Source organism: Tamandua tetradactyla, chromosome 3 (genome assembly GCF_023851605.1).
Source record: "Tamandua tetradactyla isolate mTamTet1 chromosome 3, mTamTet1.pri, whole genome shotgun sequence".
In the NCBI taxonomy this organism is placed as follows: domain Eukaryota; kingdom Metazoa; phylum Chordata; class Mammalia; order Pilosa; family Myrmecophagidae; genus Tamandua; species Tamandua tetradactyla.
The window spans coordinates 59,153,345-59,169,387 of NC_135329.1; the positions used below are offsets into that span (position 1 = coordinate 59,153,345).

Below are 16,043 nucleotides of genomic sequence, written 5' to 3' on the forward strand. Positions count from 1 at the left end.
ATTTCTAAATATCTCATATTCTATTACATTTATCCTGTGACTATGAATTCATATTATTTCATTTTCTTTTTATAAGTGTTTACTACTTGCATATAGAAGCACAATGTTTTTTCTATATTTGCTTGCTTTTAATACATTTCAAGATTCTACTTTTATTATAAAATTTAGGAAGAGAAGTATAAGAGGTATCCTACTATTCCTATAATTAGTAGAGTAGCCCTCTGATAGCAAAAATATTAGAGAAATAATAGGAAGGAGAGCCAAGATGGTGGCTTAGTGAGGTGGGATTTAGTTTGTCCTTCATAACAGCTAGTAAATAGCCAGGAATAGTACAGGACAACTGCTGGGGCCACGTCAATGTCTGGACACACAGCATAACCCAGTCTGGACCAGCTAGACTGGCTGCAAGCCTCCCCAGAACGTGAGTTCCCAAGCCGCGGTAGCTGGTGCCCCTCCCCCACAGGTTGCTCCCCAGGGGGGAAAGGAAAGGGACTTTATCAGCAGCAGGGGCCGAGTGCAACAAAACTCCAATTGTGGAATTAATTAACAAATTCTGACTACCAAAAATAGGCCCCCAGCTCAGCTGAACCTCAAGTAAAGGTGGAAGTCACTGATTTTTGCCCCAGTGCAGAGGGACAGGGCTGACACTAAAAGGAAAAAGAAAAAAACGGGGGTTTTTTGGATCTGAAAAGGTCTGGGCCCCACAGGAAAGGAGGAGGCATATAGGACCTGGAGATACACAGAGCAACATACCAACTTAAGCTCTTGATTGGCAAACCTGAGGGATGGGGGCCTGCTCTGTAAAGGATTTTTCTTTTTCTCTTTTGTAGCTGCATTTCTCTGGATTGATTACTCTTTGAATACAGCTGCAAGGCTTCTTGGGCTCCACTGACCCAGGCATAGGCAGAATTGAGCTTGTTTGAGAGCTTGTCTGGTGCCTGTGCCTTCCCCAGGAAAAGGGTGGAGCCCAGCTCAGGTGGAATCCCTCCCTCAAGGAATTCAGACCCCAGGTTCTGGAAAGTGAAGTGATTAAAGCCAGCCCACAACCTCTCCTCTGTCTCCACCATACCCCCACAGGGCGAGTCTGCTGAAGTTAAAGGTACTGCATCACCTTATGCTGGGGGGACCTGCAGGCATAAAAGCACCACATACTGGGCAGGATAGGAAAAATGCAAAGTCCAGAGACTTCATAGGAAAGTCTTTTAATCTGCTGGGTCTCACCCTCAGGGAAAACTGATGCAGATGACTCTTTCCTCCTGAGAGGAGATCAGTTTGGTCTGAGAAAATCTGACTGGAGTCTATAATACCTAAGTAGACCATCCTAAGGGGTGGGGGAAAGGCACCATACAGGCAAAACAAGAAACAAACAAACAAAAAAACAACTGAAAAATTCTGATCTATTAGACAAAACCTAAGCTAGAGGACTAGAATAAGCTGAACTGAATGTCAAAGAACAGATACACAACAAAGTCATCCAGCAAGAAAATCCTAGGTAAAAAAAAAAAAAAAAGGTGAAAATCTTCAGAACAAACTAATTAAGGTAATTAAATGCCTAGACACCTGCAAAAAATAACAAATCATGCTAGGAAAATTGAAGATATGGCACAGTCAAAGGAAGAAACCAAGAATTCAAATGAGATACAGGAGCTGAAACATTTAATTCAGACTATACGAACAGACATGGAAAACCTCATCAAAAACCAAATCAATGAATTGAGGGAGGATATAAGAAGGCAAAGAATGAACAAAAAAGAAGAAATAGAAAGTCTGAAAAAACAAATCACAGAACTTATGAGAATGAAAGGCATGGTAGAAGAGATGAAAAAAATAATGGAAACCTACAATGGTAGATTTCAAGAGACAGAACATACGATTTCAGAACTGGAAGATGGAACATCTGAAATCCGGCAAGAAAAAGAAAATATAGGGAAAAAATGGAAAAATATGAGCAGGGACTCGGAACTGAAAGACAATATGAAGTGCACGAATATACATGTTGTGGGTGTCCCAAAAGGAGAAGAGAAGAGAAAAGGAGGAGAAAAACTAATGGAGGAAATTATCACTGAAAATTTCCCAACTCTTATGAAAGACTTAAAATTACAGATCCAAGAAGTACAGCGTACCCCAAAGAGAACAGATCCAAATAGAGGTACTCCAAGACACTTACTAATCAGAATGTCAGATGTCAAAGAGAAAGAGAAAGTCTTGAAGGCAGCAAGAGAAAAACAATCCATCACATACAAGCCCAATAAGACTATGCATAGATTTCTCAGCAGAAACCATGGAGGTGAGAAGACAGTGGAATGATATATTTAAAATACTAAAAGAGAAAAGCTACTAACCAAGAATTCTATATCCTGCAAAATTGTCCTTCAAAACTGAGGGAGAAATTAAAACATTTGCAGACAAAAAATCACTGAAAGAATTTGTGACCAAGAGACTGGCTCTGTAAGAAATACTAAAGGAAGCACTAGAGACAGATAAGAAAAGGCAGGAGAGAGAGGTGTGGAGAAGAGTATAGAAATGAAGACTATCAGTAAAGGTGAAAAGAATAAAAATTAAATATGACATATAAAATCCAAAAGGCAAAATGGTAGAAGAAAGTACTACCCGTACAGTAATAACACTAAATATTAATGGATTAAACTCCGCAATCAAAAGACATAGACTGGCAAAATGGATTAAAAAACAGGACCCGTCTATATGCTGCCTACAGGAAACACATCTTAGATCCAAGGATAAACATAGGTTGAAAGTGAAAGGTTGTAAAAAAATATTCCATGCAAATGAGAATCAGAAAAGAGCTGGAGTAGCTATAGTAATATCCAACAAATTAGACTTCGAAAGGAAAACAGTTAAAAGAGACAAAGAAGGACACTATATATTAATAAAAGGAACAGTTCAACAAGAAGGCATAACAATCATAAATATCTATGCACCAAGTTAGAATGCTCCCAAATACCTGAGGCAAACACTGAAAACACTGAAAAGAGAAATAGACACATCTACCATAATAGTTCAATTCCCCGCTCTCATCAATGTACAGAACATCTAGACAGAGGATCAGTAAAGAAACAGAGAGTTTGGATAATACAATAAATGAGCTAGACTTAACCGACATATATAGAACTTTACACCCCACAACCTTTTTCTTAAGTCTCCTGGATCATTCTCAAGGATAGACCATATGCTGGGTCACAAAGCAAGTCTCAATAAATTTAAAAAGATTGAAATCATACAAAAAAAAACTTTCTCAGATCATAAAGGAATGAAGCTGGAAATCAATAATAAGCAGAGGGTGAGAAAATTCACAAATGTATGGAGGCTCAACAATACACTCTTAAACAACCAATGGATGAAGGAAGAAATTACAAGAGAAATCAGTAAATATCTCGAGGCAAATAAAAATGAAAACACAACATACCAAAGTTTATGGGATGCAGCAAAGGCAGTGCTAAGAGGGAAATTTGTTGTCCTAAATGCCTGTATCAAAAAAGAAGAAAGAGCAAAAATTGAGGAATTAACTGTCCACTTGGAAGAATGAGAGAAAGAACAGGAAATTAACCCCAAAGCAAGCAAAAGGAAAGAAATAATGAAGATAAGATCAGAAATAAATGAAATTGTTAACATGAAAACAATCGAGAAAATCAACAAATCAAGAAATTTGTTCTATGAGAAAATAAGATTGATGGACCCTTAGTGAGGTTGACAAAAGGAAGAATAAGAGAGAAGGTGCAAATAAATAAAATCAGAAATGAAAGAGGAGACATAACCACTGACCCTATAGAAATAAAGGAAATAATGAGAGGATACTATGAACAACTTTATGCTAATAAACTAAACAATGTAGATGAAATGGACAACTTCCTAGAAGGGCATGAACAACCAACATCAGCTTGAGAAGAAATAGATGACCTCAACAAACCAATCACAAGTAAAGAAATTGAATCAGTCATTAAGAAGTTCCCCAAAAAGAAAAGTCCAGGACCAAATGGTTTCACATGTGAATTCTACCAAACATTCAAGAAAGAATTCGTACCAATCCTGCTCAAACTCTTCAAACAAAGAGGAGGGAAAGCTATCTAACTCATTCTACGAAGCCAACATCACCCTCATACCAAGCTAGACAAAGATATTACAAGAAAAGAAAACTACAGACCAATCTCTCTAATGAATATAGATGCAAACATCCTCAACAAAATTCTTGCAAATCGAATCCAGCAGCACATTAAAAATATTAAACACCATGACTAAGTAGGATTCATCCCACGTATGTGAGGATGGTTCAACATAAGAGAATCAATTAATGTAATACACCATATCAACAAATCAAAGCAGAAACACCATATGATCATCTCAATTGAAGCAGAAAAGGCATTTGACAAAATTCTATATCCTTTCTTGTTACTTCAAAGGATAGGAATAGAAGGGAACTTCCTCAACATAATAAAGGGAATATATGAAAAACCCACAGCTAACATCATCCTCAATGGGGAAAAACTGAAAACTTTCCCCTTGAGATCAGGAACAAGACAAGGATGCCCACTATCACCACTGTTATTCAACATTGTGTTGGAAGTTCTAGCCAGAGCAATTAGACAAGAAAAAGAAATACAAGGTATCAAAATTGGAAAGGAAGAAGTAAAACTCGCACTGTTTGCAGAATGATACTATATGTCAAAAACCCAAAAAAATCCATAGCAAAACTATTAGAGCTAATAAATGAGTACAGCAAAGTGGCAGGTTATGAGATCAACACTTAAAAATCTGTAGTGTTTCTATATACTAGTAATGAACAATCTGAGGGAGAAATCACGGAAAAAATCCATTTACAATTGAAACCAAAAGAATAAAATGCTTAGGAATAAATTTGACTAAAGATTCAAAATACCTATACAAAGAAAACTACTAAGAAACTGTCAAAAGAAATCACAGAAGACCTAAATAAATGGAAGGCCATACCGTGGTCATAGATTGAAAGACTAAATATAGTTAAGATGTCAATTCTACCTAAATTGATTTACAGATTCAATGAAATTACAAAATGGGTGGTTCCTCAGGAAGCTAAGTATAGAATTGCCATATGATCCAGCAACACCAGTCCTGTTGCACAATCTGTATCCCTTCAGCCCCAATTACCCAATATCTACCTATTTCTATCTCCTGATGGTCTCTGTTACCAACTGAAATTCTCCAAGTTCATTCACTAATGTCAGTTCATATCAGTGAGACCATACAGTATTTGCCCTTTTGTTTCTGGCTAATCTCACTCAGCATAATGTCCTTAAGGTCCATCCATGTTGTTACAAGCTTCATGACTTTATTTGTCTTACAGTTGTATAATATTCCATCATATTTATATACCACAACTTGCTTAGCCACTTTCCTGCTGATGGGCGTTTTGACTGTTTCCATCTCTTGGCAATTGTAAATAATACTGCTATAAACTTTGGTGTGCAAATGTCCGTTTGTGTTCTTGCCCTCATGTTCTGTAAGTAGATATCTAGCAATGGTATTACTGGATCATATGGCAATTCTATACTTAGCTTCCTGAGGAACCACCACACTGCCTTCCACAGTGGTTGTACCATTTGACATTCTCACCAACAGTGGTTAAGTGTGCCTCTTTCTCTACATCCTCTCCAGCACTTGTCATTTTCTGTTTTATTGATAACGGCCATTTTGGTGGGTGTGAGATATCTCATTGGTTTTGATTTGCATTTCCCTAATAACCAGTGAAGTTGAGCATCTTTTCATGTGCCTTTTGTCCATTTGTATTTCCTGTTCTGAGAAGCATCTGTTCATGTCTTTTGCCCATTTTGTAATTGGGTTGTCTGTCTTTTTGTTGTTGAGTTGAACAATCTCTATATATTCTGGATACTAGACCTTTATCTGAGATATCATTTCCAAATATTATCTCCCATTGTGTAGGCTATCTTTTTACTTTCTTGATGAAGATCTTTGATGCACAAAAGTGTTTAATTTTGAGGAGTTCTCATTTATTTATTTATTTCCTCAATGCTCGTGCTTTGGGTATAAGGTCTAGGAAAACCACCTCCTATTATAAGATTGAAGGGATACAGATTGTGCAACAGGACTGATTGTAAAAATTCAGAAATGGATAGCACAATATTACCTAACTGTAATACAATAATGTTAGAACACTGAATGAAGCTGAATATGAGAATGATAGAGGGAGGAGGCCTGGGAGCATAAATGAAATCAGAAGGAAAGATAGATGATAAAGACTGAGATGGTATAATCTAGGAATGCCTAGAGTATATAATGATAGTGACTAAATGTGCAAATTGAAAAATGTTTCTGCATAAGGAAAAACAAAGGAATGTCAGTAATGCAGGGTATTGAAAATAGATGGTAATTAATATTTTAAAATTTTAACCTATGTGTAAGACAAGAAAAAAATGTTTATTTGGTACAAAATTTTTATTTTGACTAGTGCATTTCCTAATATAGCTTATGTAGACAGCTTAATCAAACACCATAGTACTTGGAACCTTGTGTTGGGCAGGAGATTTTGTAGGTTTGTCCAGAGTGATGCCCAGATAAATCCCAGAGCAATTTGAACAGTGAATAGGGAAGTATTTGCAGAGTCCCCTGGGGGGAATGGTGAGAAAGGGGGAAAATTCAACTTCCCCAAATGGAGAATTCTTGATATTCTCACAGGCAGTGGGGACAACCAAAGCAATAGGCTGAGCCTCTAATGTTGAGATTTGTTTATATGAAACTTAATCCCACAAAGAATAGGCTAAGCCTACTTAAAATTAGGTCTAAGAGTCACTCCCAAGAGAACCTCTTCTGTTGCTCAAATGTGGCCTCTCTCTTTCGGCCAATATAGCAAGCAAACTCACTGCCCTCCCCCTCTGTACATGGGACATGATTCCCAGGGGAGTGGACCTTCCTGGCAGCATGGGACAGAAATCCTAGAATGAGCTGAAACCCAGCATCAAGGGATTGAGAAAATCTTCTCAACCAAAAGGGGGAAGAGCAAAATGAGACAAAATGAAAGGTCAATAGCTGAGAGATTCCAAACAGTGTCGAGAAGTTATCCTGGAGGTTATTCTTACGCATTAAATAGATATCAACTTTTTAGTTAAGGTGTAATGGAGAGGCTGGAGGAACTGCCTGAAAATGTGAACCTGTTCTCTGGTGGCCATGTTTCTTGAAGATAATTGTATGATGATATGGCTGTCGCAGTGTGTCTGTGTGGTTATGAGGGCCCGTGTCTGATGCTCCTTTTTTCGACAGACAAGTAAAACATATGGGTTAAAAATAAATAAATAATAGGGGGAATGAATGTCAAAATAAATTTAGTAGATTGAAATGCTAGTGATTGAAGGGGAGGGGTAAGGCAGATGGTATGTACAAATTTTTTTCTGTTTTCTTTTTATTGCTTTTTCTGATTTGATGCAGATGTTCTAAGAAATGATCATGATGATTAATATACAACTATGTGATGATATTGTGGGTTATTGATTATATAACAAGAATGGAATGATCATATGATAAGAATGTTTGTGTTTGTATGTGGTTATGTATCATAAATAAAAAATATATAAATTTTTAAAATATTATATTAGAAAAGTAGGAAACTTCCAGTTGCCCCACATACTTGCAGATGCTTGATATTTTCATTCCTTTAAAAATTTTATCATTCAGATGAGTATGCAATGGAATCTCATTGAGATTTTAATTTGCATTTTACCAATGACTCTTGCAGTTGGGCATATTTTCATATATTTACTGTCCTTCTGGATATTCTTTTTTGTGAAGTGTTGGCTCACAAATTTTCCCTATTTTTATTGGTTCATAGGACATTTGAAAATCACCTGTAGTTCTTTAAGTATTCCTGAAATTAATAATTTGTCAAAGCTTCCTTTATTTTTTGACATCAGTTAAAATTAGCATAATTCATTGTCAACTGAACCACATGCACCTTGTTTTAAAAAACTGTTGTCAGCCCCCAGTATTATGTTTGCTTTTGAGTTTAATGCATCCTTGTGGTCAATAGCAATTTTAGAATCTCAATTCTGTCTCAATCATAACCACCTATGTACCAGATACACATTTAATCAGTATGCATTTTAGCTTTTCCACTAAGTCAGTATAATGTAGCAAGACATATCCTAATAGAGAGTCAGTTGTATCCCAGACCTAGAATTTTACTTCAGCTTAATAGTGATTGTCATGTAAGTTGTCCTTACTAAATCCCAGCAGTCACCTAGTGAACATCCTAATCCCAGCCCTTCATTGAGAATTCTATAAGAATAAGAGATTTAAAAAATGGCAGTCTAAATTAAGCTTGCCCTTAGACTTGCAAATTTTCATTTAGCCTCATTAGAAAATCAAAATATTTTTATATCTCTAGCATTTTTTTGTAGAGATAATCACAGAATTATAGCTTATGATATTTTCTCATATCATTTCTATGGTTATATATCTTTATGGGTATATAGAGCCTTAAATACTACAAATAGATAAGTGCCCTCTTGTCATTGTCCTACATAGCCTCAAAGTTCCCCTTAATTATTTTCATTTTGTGCTTTAAATAGTATTTTTATTAGAAAATAAGCAAAAGACTGAGGCAAAATGGATGTTAAATAATGCTGCTTTTAAATGTAAAGCATATTACACAATTTTCATTCTACAGTGGATTTAAGTCTTCCTTATTCCTTTATGCTATTAACTTTTATTAAATCACATGCATGCCCACATCAACACCAAAAAATAGTGGTATGGGACAGTTAACAGGGGAGTATAAAGTCAGGTTTGTCACCTCATTGTGGAAATAAGCATCTTAAGGCAGAGACTACTGAAATTACTATTGTTTATCCCAAGTAATAAGAGACATGCTTGGAATGTAAAAGGTGTCAATATGCATTCAGGGAATAGCTAGAAGAGTCTGAGATCTAAATAAGATGAGTCCTAGATCAGTTGTCATTCCAGTAATAGATATTGAGTACCTTATTACAAATTGGGTATCTGTTTCTAAATTCTCTGTATCTCCATTTTTCTTCCCTTCTTATCTCTTTATATCACTTTTCTCTACCTTCACCACACTAATCTCTCCTCTTCTTTCATAAGCATAATTTTTCATTATTGTAACATGAAAAGAACTTGCTACATGGATATGTGATGTATTCTCTTGACAGTTTTGACATGATGTGCCTGCCATGTTCCCTTCTTCTGAGTCTGGACACTTCACTTTTCAATTGGAAGCCATACCACAAAGGTATTTGAAAGCCTACCAGAACTATTAAAACAGAGAGATCTGGGAAGGAAGTATCTTCAGCCCACTAGATTTGAAAACTGAGTTTGGACCTATAAGAAAAGGATTCCTTATCCCTCAAAAGCCACATATTGTAAAGTAAGCAAAGGTTAATAATAGTCTGGTACCATAAGGAATAGGTCACAACATGTCAGGGGTGTTGTGGCATCATAGATAGAGACCTAAAGTAGAAATATGGAAATTGGATTCTTTCCACTATTATTAATAACATGGTTTCAATATATCATTTTACTCCTTCTAAGCTACAGTTTCCATACCCATAAATAATAATAATAAATAATAGCTAACACTTACTGAATATGTAGTAAATGTCATGCCTAGTGCTAAAAGCTTTCTGTATAGTAACTCAATTAATCCTAAGTGTTATCTCAACTTTTCAGATGAGGACATTGAAACAAAGGGAAGTTAAATAGCTTGATCAAAGTCTCATAGGTAATACAGGATGGAATTAAGCAATCTTTATGGCCATATTTCTACATGATTGCTCTTAAGAGCTCTGTGCTTTTTAGGCACAATTCATGCTTCATGTCCTGGACTATTATATTCAGATTAGAAACCCATTGAGAAGAGAAACAAATGGATTTCTATTCTCAAAAACAGCTCAGTCAAGGAATCAACTCCACTTGGAGTTCAGTTCCAGGAAGCACATAGAACAGGTAAAATGGATGGAGGGGCTAAGTCAATAAAGTATTTAGAATTAGAGCAGGAGAATTTCTTAATAAAGCAGAGTTTTCAGTCTAGCCCTTTGGAAAGGAGGCAGTGAAGTACAAAGGGAGGGAATGGAGAACAGCAGTCCCTTGAGTCTTCACCAATCCACTTTCAGCATCTTTTTGTTATCTTATTAGAGTACCACATAATCTTTTTGAAACAGGCAGTGAAGAAACTAGAGTAACCATGTATAAAACTAAAGCTCAGGGTTGTCAAGGGCACTTTCACCCTATAATCTAACTGGCATGGCTGTCCTTCCCATGAGTCCTACCACAGGAGTCAAGTTGCAGGGCACACTGTCTGATACTGAGATTTCACACCTGGGTCACATGCTTTAAATTTATGTATTAGGCTCTCTGAAATTCACCTCCCCTGCACCTCATGGGTCCATAGGAAGTCACATATGTATAGTCTATTTTGGCTGAAAGGGGCTCCTGTGCTTATTGACTGACTTGTTCAGATTTCTCTTTTTACATATGAGAAAACTGATGTTCAAAATGGAGTCACTTACCAAAGCTCTCACAGAAAAAAACAAAAACTAAACCTAGTTATCTTGACACCTGACTTGGTTCTGTGCATAAAATGACTTATAAATTTTGCCCAAATAAAGAGGTAATTGAGTTCTCTGGGGTCCCAAAGTCATGATCTAAGCAATTGTATGGTTGTAAAGAAACAGAAAGTCAGATCTTCCAGGGTATGTCTCTGTCCCCTCCTCATCTTAAAGTGATGGAAGAAAATAAAGGGCTACTGTGTAGTCTTTGTGTGGGAATCTTTAACCTAAATAATGACCCAAGATCTACCTCCCTATCTATCTTTTCCAAATACTATCCTAAATTTAATTCACTGCTCCCAACTGAACTGGATCCAGAACAGCAGAGATGTTAGTCATCTTTTCATGATTTTCCTATATCCTTTTTCAAGTTCCTAATTCTTGCATACCCTTTTTTTTTTCAGCTACCCACCCATCTTCTAGAAAGAGTTGCAGTCCATTATAGTTTGATCTAAACTACAGCAGGTTAAGGCTGTGAATTAATGATAAGGAAATAAGATTTTAGGTGGCTTGCAGAGGCATCTCAATGTGTAAGCTTTGAGTACCAGAGACCATGTTTTCCTAAAAACTGTAAACAAGATCCACCTGAGTTTCAGACATATATAAAATAGCTTTTGTGATATTGGAAAACTCACACTAACTTTCTGAACATTATCAATACAATGAACAGTTTGGACAAGCTGACTTCTTAAACTAATAGTCAAAGATTCACCTAGCCCTTTCTGATGTATATTTGAGGATGTTGCAACAACTCTAAATTCTATTAAAAGTGAGAAAGATTTGCAGAATAATTCTCTTCACCAAAGCACCAAAAATTTGAGTAAAAGTGTTACTTATTGAAACCTTTTAAAATTGTAATGCAATACCTTTAAATTTCTTACCAAAATGGGGAAAGAAAAATCAAACTTTCACAAAGCCCACAATACACATTTCAAAAACTTGGATAAAACTCGAACCTACTCTATCATAATCACACAATAAGGTTCATAATAAGAAATTAAATAAATTTCTGAATAAGTATTACTGCTTCAGTCTATGTCTGAAGGTTTTACTGAAATTATGGTCCAGTCTTTGGGGAGATTTTCACAGGAAATTATGATTGTAAATTTTGGAAAGGAAGTATTGATTTTCTCCAAGGTTATGATTATGAAGCTCAATAAGGGCCTGGATTTCTTCCTCCATGAATCTCAGTTGTATGTGTGCTATTTTTTAATCTTTCTGAAAGAATTCAAAAGTCTTTATTGAACATCCAGTGCCTGTGAAAATGTTCTACAGATTATCTATTGTAACAAAAGGGGGATGTTGGAAAAATGTCGAGTGGCTGATGGTATGAAGATTTTTTAAAAGTTTGTAGAGTCAGGCTTTTTGAAGGAAGGTAAAGGAATATATGCTGAAATCCTTAGTCAGCCCTTGGTCTTCTTTTCTTTCTCAAGAAAGCTGAACGATTTGATGCTTGAACAGTGTAACATGATGCATTTTTCTAAAAAGTCTCTGACCACTCAGATGTTTCATTACTAGATTAGCTTGATTTGCATCTGCCATCTGAACTAAGGCTTTTTTTTCTTATTACACATAATCTCCACTTGATATATATCACCATACACTCCATATAGGAAAAAAAGCCCACATGATGTGATAATATCAGGATGGAAATCATTGACTAGGGAAACAAAATTTCCTAGTGTCTCATTGGCCTTATTAATGACCATCCTTCCAGTGACAGCAGAGGAAGAGATTGTGAGAGGACCAATAGCTCCAGGAACAGCTGGTACTGAAAGACCTATAGCTTTGAGGAAATCCAGGGGCTGGGGTAAATTTAGGAGGCCCTGCATGTAGGGAGGAAATCAAAATGGATATCCTGAAAGCAGTAGGAGTTCAAGGAATGGCTCGCTATCACCAGTTGGAAGGTCTAAGCAAGTGAAGTCTTTGCTTTTATCATTCTTGTTTTTCAGATTAAGGTGAACTCAGAGAAGTCAATAGACAGAATGTTGCATGCATTATATCATTCTGACCATCCATAGCCATTCTGGAATAATGTACATTCATTGGGTCAGTATATTGAAGCAAGTTTTGAAACTGATTATTCTTTGTATAGGTGATATTCCTCAAGATTGTGCCCTATTTAGAAAATATCTGATTAAGAGCTTCATAGCAACAGGATAAAAGAGGTTGTAATAATCATTCAGTGTACTGGGCTGTGTCCAGCCAGATGGTGCCTTCATTGGCAGGAGCTCCAACAAGGGCCAGACTTCCTAATTGGACAGCACTGATGGCTTGTCATGCAGCTTGGGTTCTAGTTTGGTGAGGCAACTTGTCAGTCCTGAGTTCTCTGTGATTGGAATACTGGATATTATCCAGCTGATTTTGAAGAGGATGAGTAACAGGAATGTAATCATTCACCATGGGAGCAGCAGCTTCCTCAGAAGCCATTTCTAAGACAGCCTGAACTTTCTTTTTCAATATAAAAAGATCAGTTACTTTGCCAAATGGTAGATCAAATGCTATAGCCTCTGCTTCAGTGATATCACTTGGGATTTGGCAGAGATGGAGAACAGAGAAGTTGAACAGAGAAGTCTGTCTCCTTTAAATCTCTTGCAGTCAATACCATTAGCATACATACCTGTAGTAGGAACAGAATTGTTCATGATAATAGGGCCATTAATGATGCCAGAAGACAGAAGTTCATCAGATTCCTGCCCATCCATGGCCCAGATGGAGGAGTAGACTGTGCAGAAACTAACAGGCTCACTGTGAGCTGAAAGGAGGCAGTGGGAGCAGTGTAGCTCTGGGGACAGGTAGCAGAGCCTCTCTGGAGCCCAGACTGTTGGAAGAGGAAGGAGAGTGGGAAACAGCGATATGGACCAGATATGCTCCTGTCCCACCCCTGTCATGCCCCCAACTTTCCCTCATGGAAGCTTGTCCCTGTTTCACTCAGCTCTGCCCCAACAATGCCAACACACCCCCTCGGATGTTACTAGATGTATACTTGGAGAAAATGAAAGCAGGGACACAAAAAGATAATTGTATACTGATATTTATGGTGGCATTACTTGTGATTGCCAATGAATGGAGGTGGTCCAAGTGTCCATAGACTGGTGAGTGGAAGGGTGAACTGTGGTGTATACGTAGGATGGGATACTGTGCAGCTGTGGGAAAGAATGAAATTGTGATGCATGAAACCATGTGAATAATAAGCCAGAAACAAAAAGACAAATATTGTATGGCTTCACTAATATGAATTAACCATAATGAGCCAACTCTGGAAGTTAAATTTGAGAGCATAGTTTATCAGAAGATAGAAAGAGGGCAGAGATTGGGCTATTGATGCTTAAAGAGTGCAAAATGTTTAATAAGATTGATTGTAATGGTAGTATATATATAGCTGGGTCCTATTTTTTATCTTAGCATAAGAACCTCTACTTATAAGTGGGAAGTTTACACAGCTATATTTAGTGTTATCATTGTTGTACCTGGGTTTGTGTGTACTATTTTGCAATCTGTTTTCTATTTATTTTATCTGATTTCCCCTCTTTTTCTTCTTTTCCTGCCTTCCTTTGTAATGAGTATTTTTATTATTCCATTTTATTTCTTTTGTTGACTTTATATATCTAATTCTTTTTCATTTAAATGATTGCTTTAAGATTTAAAATACATATCATTAAATTACCTTTGTAAACTTTAAATGTAGGAAAATTGCCATACAATTCCTGCATTCCCCTTTCCCACTTTGTGCAAATGCTGTTATACATTTTAGTTTAACATTAAATTACTTCTGTAATACATTATTAATTTTACATTAAACAATTAAGTTTTGGGTTGTTTTGATTTCTACCTTAAATCACTTATAATATTTTGTTATTATTGCTTCAAGAATTGCTTTCCTTTTTCTTTCTTTCTTTTTTTTTTTTTTTGACATTGCAGTGCAATAGCTGGGGAGCATTTGTTTATCCTTGTTATCATAGTAACATATATAGAATATAAAATCTCCTATTTTAACCACTTTCAAGTATCAGTTCAGTAGTATTGATTCTGTTTGCAATATTGTGCTACTGTCACTACATTTCCAGAAATTTTCCATTACTCAAATAGAAACCTTTTAACCATTTGGCACTAACTCTCCATTTCCCTTTACTCCTACTCCTAAAAATCTGTAATCTAATTTCTATGACTATGTACTTGCAAATACTAAATATTTCATATAAACAAAATCATAAAATATAGTCCTTGTGTCTGACATTTGATTCAACATGATATCCTCAAGGATAATCCAGATGTAGCATATAATAGAACCTCATTCATTTTTATGACTGAATATTTCATTGTATGAATAAACCAGTTTGATTATCTGTTCATCAGTTGATGGAAACTTGGGTTGTTTCCTCTTTTTGGCTTTGAACATTAGTGCACAAATATCTGTCTCAGTCCTGTTTTCAGTTCCTCTGTGTATATGCCTAGAAGTAGGATTGCTGGTTTATATGGTAGCTCTCTGCTTAACCTTTTGAGGAAATATCAAACTATTTTCCATAGTGGCACCGTTATTTTACATTTCTATCAAGTATGTACAAAGGTTTATATTTCTTTACATGTTACCCATCATTTGTTATTTTTTGATATTTCGCTATATAAATAGCCATTTTAGGAGTTTCATTTGAATTTCCCTTATGGGTAAAGTTGTTGAGCATCTTTTCATATGCTTATTGCCCTTTCTTTGGAAATATGTCTATTAAGAGTTAGCTCATATATTTAGTCCCTTGATCCATTTTGAATCAATTTTCATATATAGTGTGAAATAGGGGTCAATTTTCATTCTTTTGCATGTGTTTATCAAGTTTTCCCAGTATCATTTGTGGAAGACATTATTCTTTACCATTGAATGTACTTGGGACCCTTGTCAAAACTCATTCACCATAGGCCATACCCCAATCTTGATGGCATAATGAGAAGCTTCAGGGCTGAATCTTCCAACAGAAGCTTTGAACAACCAGCAAGAATTTGCAGAAACATCTTTCTCAAAGCTCAGAATACAGCTAAAGGATTGTGGTAACAGGGTGAGTGCTAACTCAGGAAAAGGCACCTTAAAAATGGTAGGATATCATGATACCCTGGATGGCCCCACCTCACGCCCTCACCAGGTTGGCATGAACCAGGTCCGTTCTCCCAGGTTGAGTGCCTGGCTGTGGTAACAGAGAAGTGTATCATGCATTCACTTACTGGGAACATATGTCTGGTCAAATCTCTCTAGTGGTGGCCTGAGGAACTGTGTACCAGGACACTTATAACAGACAAGCCATGCAAGTTCAATGTTACACATGTAAGATGTTAACTTTAAGCCCCATGGTAACAACAAAGAAAATATAAGAGAATATACAAGCTCATCCATACAGAAAGAAAAAAGTATATGTTGCCAGGATGGGAGAGGGGATTTGCTGTAAAATGTGTATAGTGTTTCTGTTTGAGGAGATGAGAAAGTTTTAGTAA

The 16,043-nt window shown here is 36.3% G+C and overlaps 1 pseudogene; it reads right to left on the minus strand.

Annotated features, from left to right (window-relative positions):
- Window positions 1-11,502: 11,502 nt before the first annotated feature.
- LOC143677339 (polypyrimidine tract-binding protein 3 pseudogene) lies at window positions 11,503-13,426 on the minus strand (annotated as a pseudogene).
- Between the last annotated feature and the right edge of the window lie 2,617 nt (window positions 13,427-16,043).